Source organism: Corythoichthys intestinalis, chromosome 22 (assembly GCF_030265065.1).
Source record: "Corythoichthys intestinalis isolate RoL2023-P3 chromosome 22, ASM3026506v1, whole genome shotgun sequence".
Lineage (NCBI taxonomy): Eukaryota > Metazoa > Chordata > Actinopteri > Syngnathiformes > Syngnathidae > Corythoichthys > Corythoichthys intestinalis.
Genome location: NC_080416.1, coordinates 14,981,480 through 14,994,090, shown reverse-complemented (window position 1 = coordinate 14,994,090; position 12,611 = coordinate 14,981,480). Strand labels below are relative to the sequence as shown.

General features: G+C 38.7%; 1 protein-coding gene across 1 annotated transcript in view; it reads left to right on the top strand.

Moving 5' to 3' along the window:
* Positions 1-12,611, top strand: part of ptk2aa (protein tyrosine kinase 2aa) — an 85,146-nt gene that overhangs the window by 2,064 nt on the left and 70,471 nt on the right. The gene's annotated exons all lie outside the window — the stretch shown is intronic.

Sequence of the window (12,611 nt, the reverse complement as noted above, 5' to 3'; positions counted from 1 at the left end):
AATGGTTTGCTTCTTTGGTCATTTCCATGTTCTGTGATGTTTCTGCAATACTGAACAATAACTTAAGTCTCGTGCCATAGACTTCAATATCAGCTGACGGGACATGGGGCGGATCTGAAGGGGGCCTATTTTAAAAAACTTAAAATTCAAATATTTTCAAAACCAAAGCCACTAGTGACCTAAAACCAAAACAGGAAGCTCCCTTAGGCATATATGAGTCTTCATGAGTAGGAGCATTAAAAAAATTCTAAGTCATTCCATAATAAAATCCAGATTCATTATTTTTTTATTTAAGTATAACAAAACTTGGCGATAAAATTCTCAGATTTTACGCTTGATACACAAAAAAAAATCACCAAATGCAGAGATAATCACCTTTATTTTCAGGACCAATAGCAATAATAACATTTAAGTTTTTGCCAGCAACTTTTACATTTTATTTAAAAAAAAATTTTTTTTTTTTACAAAATTCAACATGGCAGCCGTCACAAAACAAAAAGCCTTTTAAGTTGAAAATTCTTGTAAATAAATGCTCAAATCGCGCACTTCCTATAGATATGAACGTATAACAGTCTCGATTCTTGGTTGAAAGAAAAAAACAGGCAGTTATCGTTCATTTTACGTAAATATTTCAAGCAAAAGTTACAGTATTGTGTAATCCAACATGGCGGCCATCACGAAACAGCTTTTTAAATTGAACGTTCTTGCAAATAAATGCTTAAATCGCGCAATTCCTATAGATATGAACGTAAAACAGTCTAGATTCTTGGTCAGCTTGTTTTCCATTCCTCCCTCCTCCAACAAACCTGAATCAAATAATCAGGATCGTTATCAGTCTCTTGCAGAGATTGCTGATGAGCTGATCATTTGATTCAGGTGTGTGAAAGGAGGGAGACATGGAAAACAAGCTGGATGGGGCTCTCGAGGACCGAACTTGAGCACCCCTGGTCTAAAGCAAAAAATGGGCAGTTATCGTTCATTTTACGTAAATATTTCAAGCAAAAGTTACAGTATTGCGTAATCCAACATGGCGGCCGTCACGAAACAGAGCTTTTTAAGTTGAAAATTATTTTAAATAAATGCTTAAATCGCCCAATTTCTATAGATATGACTGTAAAACAGTCTAGATTCTTGGTTGAAAGCGAAAAACGGGCAGTTATCGTTCATTTTACTTAAATATTTCAAGCAAAAGTTACGGTATTGTGTAATCCGACATGGCAGCCGTCACGAAACAGAGCTTTTTAAGTTGAAAAATCTTGTAAATAAATGCTTAAATCACGCAATTCCTATAGATATTAACATAAAACAGTCTAGATTCTTGGTCTAAAGCAAAAAATGGGCAGTTATCGTTCATTTTACTTAAATATTTCAAGCAAACGTTACGGTATTGTGTAACACATGGCAGCCATCACGAAACAGAGCTTTTTAAGTTGAAAAATCTTTTAAATAAATGCTTAAATCGTCCAATTTCTATAGATATGAACGGAAAACAGTCTAGATTGTTGGTTGAAAGCGAAAAATGGGCAGTTATCGTTCATTTGACGTAAATATTTCAAGCCAAAGTTACAGTATTGTATAATCCAACATGGCGGCCATCACGAAACAGACCTTTTTAAGTTGAAAATTCTTGTAAATAAATGCTTAAATTGCGCTATTTCTATAGATATGAAAGTAAAACAGTCTAGATTCTCGGTTAAAAGCAAAAAATGGGCAGTTATTGTTCATTTTACATAATTATAAACCGAAGTTACGGTATTGTGTAATCCAACATGGCGGCCGTCACGAAACAAAGAGCTTTTTAAGTTGAAAATTCTTGTCAATAAATGCTTAAGTCACGCAATTTGTATAGATATAAATGTGAAACAGTCTAGATTCTTGGTTAAAAGCAAAAAATGGGCAGTTATCGTTCAATTTACGTAAAATATTTCAAGCCAAACCAATTTTATCCATTGATTTTTTTTTTTCACAACATTTCAAAGTGCATGGATGGTGCTATTTAATATAATAATTACCTTGAATCCTCGACCAAATCACACGCAGTAAAACGCTATGCAGTAAAACCTTCGTCCTGTTTCCACCTCAATCCGGCGTTAGAACGCAGCATGTGTTTGAGTTTATCACGATGAAAGCCAACTTAATTTTCTGCCTAGATTTATGCGCAATGTCTGTGGGAGCTGTCTTGTCAACTGATGTCTGTCGTGCGTTGTGGAAGGTTTCCACGAATTTGTTCGACCTCAATGATGTTCTAAGTATCATCAAGGCATTATAATTTGAGGCTGCTCCAAATTAGGATTGGTTTATAAAGTTCTAAAGTAAGCATCTGTGATACGTCGGTCAATGGCTAACTGATTTGACTCTTTTCATGTGGTTGGCTACAGCTGGCTAATACAGGCGTGTGAGTGTATGTGTGTAAATTGCAGAGCAGTGCTTGTATTTATAGAAACACTTGACTACTCTCAAAGATCCTTCAGCCAGCCTCTGTAGAAAACTCGAGTCCCAGTTGTCCGCTTCCTACCAACTACGTTGCCTCCTGTTTTTTTTTTGCATTCTATTCATTTTTTGCAAACGCGGGGAAAGTAATTAAGCGCGAGGATGGCACAAGAGTGACAAAGGCAGCAGTCTAGTGCAGCGTGACTCTCACTGTGATAATAATCGCTAGTGTGTGAGGAGGAATGCCGAGCTCCTGAATAAGGATATTTGTCCTTATTATAGGTACGTGCACATTTAATTGGTTGGAATCGAGCAATTAGCTCGCATTTTTTTTTGTCCAAAAAAATTCAGTGTTGCCTGACTAAAAGAGGTTGCTATGGTCTCAAGTCATAAATAAGCTACATGAAGCATGTAGATGAATTTGTGTGCAGGCTACTCTGCAATTTGCCACAATGGCAGGAAATGACATCATCGCTAATGACCCCGTCCCCCCTGGGGGCACGCACATAGCCGGACGTGTGCACAAAAAACACTCAGCGCCTCTTTGAGTCTCCAAATCCCTCAGTTGCTCCTTTTACACAAGATAACTATCTCGGGAGTCGGAGTTGGAATCTCTGGGTAGCTGACGATACGATACGATTTGCGATACAATGCTCACGATAACTATGATCTGACGATATGGCGATCCAACAATTATCGATACTTGGGTCTAGAGGAGTTCCAAAAAATCGATTATTACATGCATTGCGATTCGACATGTGACGATTCGATTACGATTCATAAAGGTTCAAAAACGATGATTTTCCCACATAACTTTATGACAGCTGCTCGTAGCCGAACGAAATTCAAGACACGTCTGCTGGCCGGACACGTTTAACGGACGCATGCACAATGTCTGTAACTAGAGATGTCCCAATCGATCGGGTCCGATCACGTCATTTTCACAGTATTGGAATCGGCAAAAAAATATCGCACATGCCTTTTTTTAATATATATATATTTTTAAATTAAATCGTTTTCTAATTGTTTTTAACGTTACGGACATAATGTGTTACACTCTTCCAGAGTCTTTAGTTTAAGCTTAAGGTAGGGTTATCAAATTTATCGCGTTAACGGCGAGAATTAATATTTATTTATCACGTTACAATATTTAACGCAATTAACGCATGCGCTGCACGACCCACTCACAGATTGTCGCGTTCAATCTATAATGGCGCCTTTTTACCCATACAGTATATAGAGCTAAAAGGCAGCGTAAAATGAGTAGAGAGAATTTTGGCAGCCTTCGGAGCCTTTTTTTAAATGGCTAAAGCCTTACAGTCCCTCTGCCAATGATTAGAATAATCGTGGGAAGCAATGTGGGGAAGAAAGGTAGGAGTTGATCTTTTTCTTAACGCTCTATGTTATTTCCCAACGCAGAGAAGATACATCAATTGGTACCACGATGCACAGTCATGGTTGCACTTCCCATCATGCATTTGGACAGAAGTTAAATGGCTACAGTATCATTTACTGAAAGCTCAACAAATACACTAGATGGCAAGATTTAGTCACAATATATAAAGTCACATTTATCCTTTAAGAATTACAAGTCTTTCTATCTGTGGATCCCTCTCACAGAAAGAATGTTAATAATGTAAATGCCATCTTGAGGATTTATTGTCATAATAAACAAATACAGTACTTATGTACTGCATGTTGAATGTATATATTTGTCCGAGTTTTATTCATTTTTATCTGAATGCATTGCCAAAATTGAAATATTATCACACCCCTACTCGGGAGACCAAAAATTGCCGCGTCCTGCTCTAGCTAGCTTTTCTGAGCAACTGAACCCGACTTGAAACTTTGAGAAAGCCTCCTTTCCCCTCACCCGAGTCCCTTTAGTGGCAGTTTGATGACTGGCATAAAGACAAATTGGTGCTCTAAATCACACACATACACTTAAGAGAGCTATACTCCATTCATGAAGGTCAGTGGTGCTGAATGTCAGCTCATGATGAATGGAGCTGGAGCGTGGTGATTCCCTCTAGTGTGGACCAAAAACGCAAAGGGAATAATAGGATGTGGAGATGGTTGCAGTATTAGAAAAACAGGGAGGCACACATCTTGTAAAGTCTTCTCTTTGCGTGTGTGTGAGATGGCGGCAGCAGTTGGCGTAATTACACGTCGACGAAAGAAAGAAGTCATTGTCATAAAGATGGGAAGGAAAGAGTGCTGGAGTGAAGACAAATGGTTGGAAAAAGAAATACAAGGCAAGGAGTGGAAAAGGATCCGTGATTGTAAAATCGCTTTCAGCTGTCGGATTTTGAAAATATGAATCGGAGAACCTAATATGTCCTCTTATTTGAGGGGATGTTTATGTTTTCACTCCCTATTGTTAAGTGGGAAAAAAGTTTTTAAAGCTTTCCTGCTGTCTCTAGCTATTGTCCAGTGGCCTCCAAAGGCTATAAATAAAATTGAGCGTAGAGTAAATTCAGGATACGTCTGTGATAGAGTTGCCTGATAATGACTTTTTAACTGAAACCGATATCTCCGTACTGTTCAACTTTAAAAATCTGCTACCGATATCAAACAGATATCGATATATGCAGTCGTGGACGCAACATATTATGGATAATTGTAGGGTTGTTCCGATCATCTTTCTTTGCTCCCGATCCGATTTCGATCGTTTTAGTTTGAGTATCTGCCGATCCCGATATTTCCCGATCCGATTGCTTTTTTTTGCTCCCGATTCAATTCCAATCATTCCCGATAATTTTTCCCGTTCATATACATTTTGGCAAAGCATTAAGAAAAAAATGAATAAAACTATACATTCAACATACAGTACATAAGTACTGAATTTGTTTATCATGACAAGATGGCATTTACATTATTAACATTCTTTCTGTGAGAGGGATCCACGGATAGAAAGACTTGTAATTCTTAAAGGATCAATGTGACTTTGTATATTGTGACTAAATATTGCCATCTAGTGTATTTGTTGAGCTTTCAGTAAATGATACTGTAGCCATTTACCTTCTGCCCAAATGCATGATGGGGAGTGCAACCATGACTGTGCGTCGTGGTACCAATTGATATATCTTATCTGCGTTGGGAAATGACATAGGGTGTTAAGAAAAAGAGCAACTATTACCTTTCTTCCCCACATTGTTTCCCACGATTATTCTAATCGTTGGGAGAGGGATTGTAAGGCTTTAGCCATTTAAAAAAAGGCTCCAATGGCTGCCAAAATTCACTCTACTCATTTTATGCTGCCTTTTAGCTCTATATACTGTATCGGTAAAACGCCGCCATTATAGATTGAACGCGACAATGCATGAGTGGGTCGTGCAGCGCATGCGTTAAATATTGTAACGTGATAAATTTAAGAAATATTAATTCTCGCCGTTAACGCGATAAATTTGATAACCCTACCTTAAGCTTAAACTAAAGACTCTGAAAGAGTGTAACACATTATGTCTGTAACGTTAAATACAATTAGAAAACGATTTAATTACAAAATATATATATTTATTAAAAAAAGGCATGTCCGATATTTTTTTTGCCGATTCCGATACTTTGAAAATGACGTGATCGGGCCCGATCGATCGGGGCATCTCTAGATAATTGTATTGTGATTAGGACTGCAGCTATTTATTATTTCAGTAGTCGAAAAATCTATCGACAAATTAGTTTGAATACTTGAGTAATCGGATTATGAACATTTAATGTGTTGCAGAATACATTTTAGTTGTCGTAAAACAAAGGCTTGCTAAAACTTTGAAAAGAGCATTAAATGTGAATACAAAAAAAAAAAAAAATCCAAAGTGTTTGTTCAAACTCTGCAGGATTGCACTTTCATTTAAAAATAAATTAAAATACCTGAGCTTAGCCTCAAACGGTATGAAAAGATAAATAAATGCGGATCTAGGTACAACAAAAGAACAATTGGCCAACTTGCATAGCAAAAGTCCGCTAGCTTAAATGCTATAAAATGCTAACGATTTTTTTTTTTTTTTTACAATGCTTTTAACAAAATTTTCAAAAACATATTTCCACAAAAAATTAAATATTCCTATGAACTAAATTGTAAATGCATTACAAAAACATTAAATAAACACTTACATAAGCCTTATGTTGGTCTTATCAGGGAGCAGCTGGATTCAGCCATGTAAAATGAGTTATTTCATGTTCATTGTTGCCACTAGAGGGCAGTGTATCCACCCTTATCAATAATAGTAAATGCACCCACTTTCAAAACAAACCATTACGACGCCACTCTAATTAAAACGAATACTCGCAACAGCAAAATTTGATTCGAAGCTTTTTTTCTAATCGAATTACCGTAATTTTCAGACTATAAGCCAGCACTTTTTTCCCTCAGTTTGAATCCTGCGGCTTCTAGTCCAGTGTGGCTTATTTGTTGATTCATTTGGGTGAATAGGTAGCACTTTATTCGACAGCGGCATCATAAGACTGCCATAAGACCGTCATAATTATGACATGACTCCATCATGGCCCTTATGAAAGCTTATGACAGATACATTATCATTAAGTGTCACCCGGAAAATTATGTCACTAACTCCATTTATGTCCAGCTCAAATCTTTTACATCCATTCAAAAGTGAGATAATTTGCCGGATGACACAAAATGACATCTGTCATAAGGATTCTTTCATGGTGATGGGCCGTGTCATGTAATAATTATAATGGTATTATGACAGTCTTAAAACACCACTGTCAAATAAAGTGTTACCAAATACCATAACTACCAATTAATGAGACAACTGGACCAGTAACTTAAGGAATAATTTACCTCATCAAACCAAAGCAACCAAATACACTGAGTTTAGATGCTATTGCAACTTCTGGGAGATGATTAGATGAAACTTAAGCCATTGAAATCAAATCATGAGGATTGGCACGCCCTCTTTGCCATTTTTGGCTCTTTGAAAATGGCTGACGAAATGCAACTTCAAAAAGGATAACGTAAAGTGCTCATTTCTCATTAAAAACACATTAACATTAAAAATAACTAATAAAAGCATGAAATATCCCCGACCAAAAAATTGCACTTTGTTCTGGTGTTTGAATAGACTAAAAATCAGTGCAGAATGGTTTTTTTTTTTTTTTTTTGCTCAGCAGTAAAAATGTGAGTCTTATGACATTATGGTCTTATGACAGTCTTATGGCACCACTGTCAAATAAAGTTTCAAATACCATAACTAGAAATTCTTGAAACAGCTGGAACAGTAACTGAAGAAGTAATTAGCAGAGAACATGAATTTTGATTATTTACGTCTGTAGCGCTGCAATGCATGCTAGGGGGCATGTGGGACAACAACAGTGTTTACAGCAGGTGGCAGCAGAGGTTGACTGTCTTCTCCAAAGGAGCAGTGGTGCCCAAGTCAAGCTCCTTGAAGCAATTAAGCTTTGAGCCAATTGACTGCAAAGCTTCATGGTGGTTCATTTGGTCTTATGACAGTCATATGATGCAACTGTCAAATAAAGTGTTATCGGTCAACATCTTTTGGTGTAAATATACCATAATATAGTGAGGAAAGCTGCGGCCTATAATCCAGTGTGGCTTATTTATGAACAAATGCCGTTTTCGTGTATAATTTGGTGGATGGCGGCTTATAGTCAGGTGCGCCTTATAGTCCGAAAATTACGGTACTCGAGTTAATCGATTAATCGTTGCAGCACTAATTGTGATACCCAAGTCAAATGGTTTGCTCGCATAACAAATCCCAAGCATCTTAATTTGTAGATATCTAATGCTCAATAAGCAGAACTGCTGTGCTAAGCTGTGACCAGCCCTTGTACAATCACTTTGAAGGCAACATGCCTATTGGCCCAAAACCGATAATGGAAAAACTGCTGTCGATATTATCCGATATCATTTTAAAATGCTTTTATCGACAACTCTAGTCTCAGACATGCAGGTATGAAAGTAAGAATTGATATTTCTGAACAAAATTACCTATGTTTACATAACTCCAGAATGGATCGTCTCCTTTGTACTTTCTACAAAGGGTTACGACATTGTCATCAGTAGCCACATCAGCATCTGTTTGGCCAATCATATGATCTCATTGCTCTTCACGCACGCCCTGTCAAAATAGAGAACATCTTCAGTGGAACACCTGGACGCAAGCCAGCGTCATGACATCACGCTCGCACGTTTCGAGACCGCCGAGACACGACTGGTGTTACCACGGCTGAGGTCAGACGTGGGTAAAATACCACGTCGTCTGTATGTGCGTGTCAGGGTTTGTGTGTGTCTGGCTGCATGATGAGTCACCCGCAAACGCTGTCCTTTTACACAAAGGTTCATTGAGCAGCGGGTCTTCATTCTCCATTCTTCCAACCGGTTCCAACCCGTTTTAATGTGATGATTTTTAACTATGCACAAGCGGGAAACTGGTTGAATCAGCAAAATTTGTGATTTTTTGGGACCCTCGTTTAAATTGCCTTACCACTAGAGGGCAATGTTACTATATGGGCTGTTTAGTAAACAGAGTTGGCATTCTATAGGTTGTGTGTGTTTGTGTGTGTGTTTCATCTTGGCCTACTAATCCGGTGGTCCATTAATCTGCTTTACTCTTGAGCAACTCCAGTCTTGCCTTCTGGCCTGTTTGCCTGGTGTGTGTATGTTTGTGTTTAAGACCTTTGTCTCTGCCATGTCTCATTCAATTACTATATATTGAGACACTGAACATATATAGTAAAGTTGTATTTAGAGTTGTTCGTGTGCTAAACATACTCGGTGGGTGCGTCTTGTAAATTAATTAAGACAAATAAATCCGTTTCTCAATGGATGTCTGATTGTTTACAGTATTTGTGCCCTATAAATGGCTGTCAACCAGTTAAGGGTGTACCCCGAAGTCAGTCGGAATAGGCAGCAGCTCACTGGCGGCCCTAATGAGCGCAGTAGAAAAAAACGTATGAATCATCTGTAGCCTGACTGTAAATTACTCACTACATGCTCTACAAATGCCAAGTAGGCTCATTTAGGTCAGACAATAAATAATTCACTTTTATTAATTGACAATTGTCATACACACTACATTGCCACACTTTTGTGCCATCATCACCCACATTTAACGTAATAATATTCACTTATGAGTATTTATGTTGTGAACTATTGGACAGTGCAGAATTCTGCAGTCAAGTGAACAGCGGGAGCGTCACTCTATTCAGTCAAGCAATGGAGAATGTCACATTATGACTAATGGAGTAGCCCCTCGGGTGGTGTTTGTGTCAGAAGGCGGAAAGGCCAAAGGCAACACACTCCTACACACACGAGCGTGTTTTCACAGATTTGTTTGGTTTTGCATGCATGTTTTGGGGTGACGTGAAGAAATGACATCAAAATTAATCCTACATAGGATTGACTGTAAAGTTCGTTTTGACCCTTTAACACACGTGTAAGCGGTGACAAAATTATGCATATTATCTTTGAAGCCTTGTCTCGCTGTTACCCACGTGCCGCTGGTTGGTCTCATTTGAAAGTTGAGGTCCACGCCCGTTTTTACTTTAAGTCAAACGAACAAGTAAAACGGGAGATAATGTCATTTGAGTTTTATAGTTTTATTGCCCTCATAAATAAGTGTTTATGTCCATATTTCCATCATTTCGTGTCCTTTTTCAAAATCGAAAGCACCACGAAAGGCTACATATCCCAGGAGCCATTGTGAGGTCAAGAAGGACGGAAGTAATTTGAACATTTTTAATAAATTGCAGAGCAAGGCACCACCGAAGGAGAGGGAGGCGAGGTAGCGAGTGATGGCCGGTTGGATTGAGCGAGTGACTTTGAAACGTGCGGAATGAATCGAAAACTAAATTTAGTGCAAGCTAATGCATTATTTAATCAACTCGAGGAAGAGGATGGGCCAGATTTGTCGTTGGTTTCTTCGGATGAGTCGGCGAGTGAGACGTGACAGCAGTGTACAAACGGCGGAAGAGTGGCTGTGTGATGTAGACCTTTGTCCTGTTCAAAGGGAAACTGAGTGGCATGCCTGAAAAAATTTAACTCAACTAGTTTATTGTCAATATTTTTGAAATATTGGTATGGTATGGATAATTTGCCAGGTGACACAAAATGACATCTGCCATAAGCATTCATTAATGCTCATGGCAGTGTCATGTCATAATTATGATAGTCTTATGACGGTCTTATGGCGCCACTGTCAAATGAAGTGTTACCAAATACGATAACTATCAATTAATGAAGCAACAGGAACAGTAACTGAAGAAATAGTTAGCACAGAACATGAATTTTAATTGTTGTTTACATTTGTATCGCTGCGATGCATGCTAGGAGGAATGTTGGACGACAACAGTGTTTACAGTAGGTGGCAGCAAAGGTTGACTATCTCCTCCAAGGGAGCAGTGATGGCCAATTGAAGCTTCTTGAAAAATGGTGGTTCATTTGGTCTTATGACAGTCGTATGTTGCCGGTTATCTTTTGGTGTAAATATCCCATAATACAGCAAGGACAGCTGCGGCTTATTGTCCAGTGCGGCTTATCCATGAACAAATGCTGTTTTCATGTCAAATTTGGTGAGTGGCGGCTAATACTCAGGTGCGCTTTATAGTCAGAATTTTTTTTTTCTCTCTAAATCTTTTCACTTTGTATATAGATGTGTGTGTTTGAGAAGCTTGATTGTATGTACAGTGGGGCAAATAAGTATTTAGTCAACCACTAATTGTGCAAGTTCTCCCACTTGAAAATATTAGAGAGGCCTGTAATTGTCAACATGGGTAAACCTTAACCATGAGAGACAGAATGTGGGGAAAAAAAAAAACAGAAAATCACATTGTTTGATTTTTAAATAATTTATTTGCAAATCATGGGGGAAAAAAAGGATTTGGTCAGTACCAAAAGTTCATCTCAATACTTTGTTATGTACCCTTTGTTGGCAATAACGGAGGCCAAACATTTTCTGTAACTGTTCAGAAGCTTTTCACACACTTTTGCAGGTATTTTGGCCCATTCCTCCATGCAGATCTCCTCTAGAGCAGTGATATTTTGGAGCTGTCGTTGGGCACCATGGACTTTCAGCTCCCTCCACAGATTTTCTATGGGGTTGAGATCTGGAGACTGACTTGGCCACTCCAGGACCTTGAAATGCTTCTTAGGAAGCCACTCCTGTGTTGCCCTGGCTGTGTGTTTGGGATCATTGTCATGCTGAAAGACCCAGCCACGTCTCATCTTCAATGTCCTTGCTGATGGAAGATTTTCACTCAAAATCTCTCGATTCATGGCCCCATTCATTCTTTCCTTTACACAGATCAGTCTTCCTGGTCCCTTTGCAGAAAAACAGCCCCAAAGCATGATGTTTCAACCCCCATGCTTCACAGTGGATATGGTGTTTTGCGGATGCAATTCAGTATTCTTTCTCCTATAAACACGAGAACCTGTGTTTCTACCAAAAAGTTCTATTTTGGTTTCATCTGACCATAACACATTCTCCCAGTCCTCTTCTGGATCATCCAAATGTTCTCTAGCGAACCGCAGACGGGCCTGGACGTGTACTTTCTTCAGCAGGGGGACACGTCTGGCAGTGCAGGATTTGAGTCCCTGGCGGCGCATTGTGTTACTGATAGTAGCCTTTGTTACTGTGGTCCCAGCGCTCTGTAGGTCATTCACTAGGTCCCCCCGTGTGGTTCTGGGATTTTTTCTCACCGTTCTTGTTATCATTTTGACGCGCGGGGTGAGATCTTGCATGGAGCCCCAGATCGAGGGAGATTATCAGTGGTCTTGTATGTCTTCCATTTTCTAATAATTGTTCCCACAGTTGATTTCTTTACACCAAGCGTTTTACCTATTGCAGATTCAGTCTTCCCAGCCTGGTGCAGGTCTACAATTTTGTCTCTGGTGTCCTTCGACAGGTCTTTGGTCTTGGCCTTAGTGGAGTTTGGAGTGACTGACTGAGATTGTGGACAGATGTCTTTTATACCGATAATGAGTTAAAACAGGTGCCACTAATATAGGTAACGAGTGAAGTTAGACCTCTTTGACAGCCAGAAATCTTGCTTGTTTGTAGGTGACCAAATACTTATTTTCCACTCTAATTTGGAAATAAATTCTTTAAAAATCAAACAATGTGATTTTTTTTTTTCTTTTTCCACATTCTGTCTCTGAATGGTTGAGGTTTACCCATGTTGACAATTACAGGGCTCTCTTATCT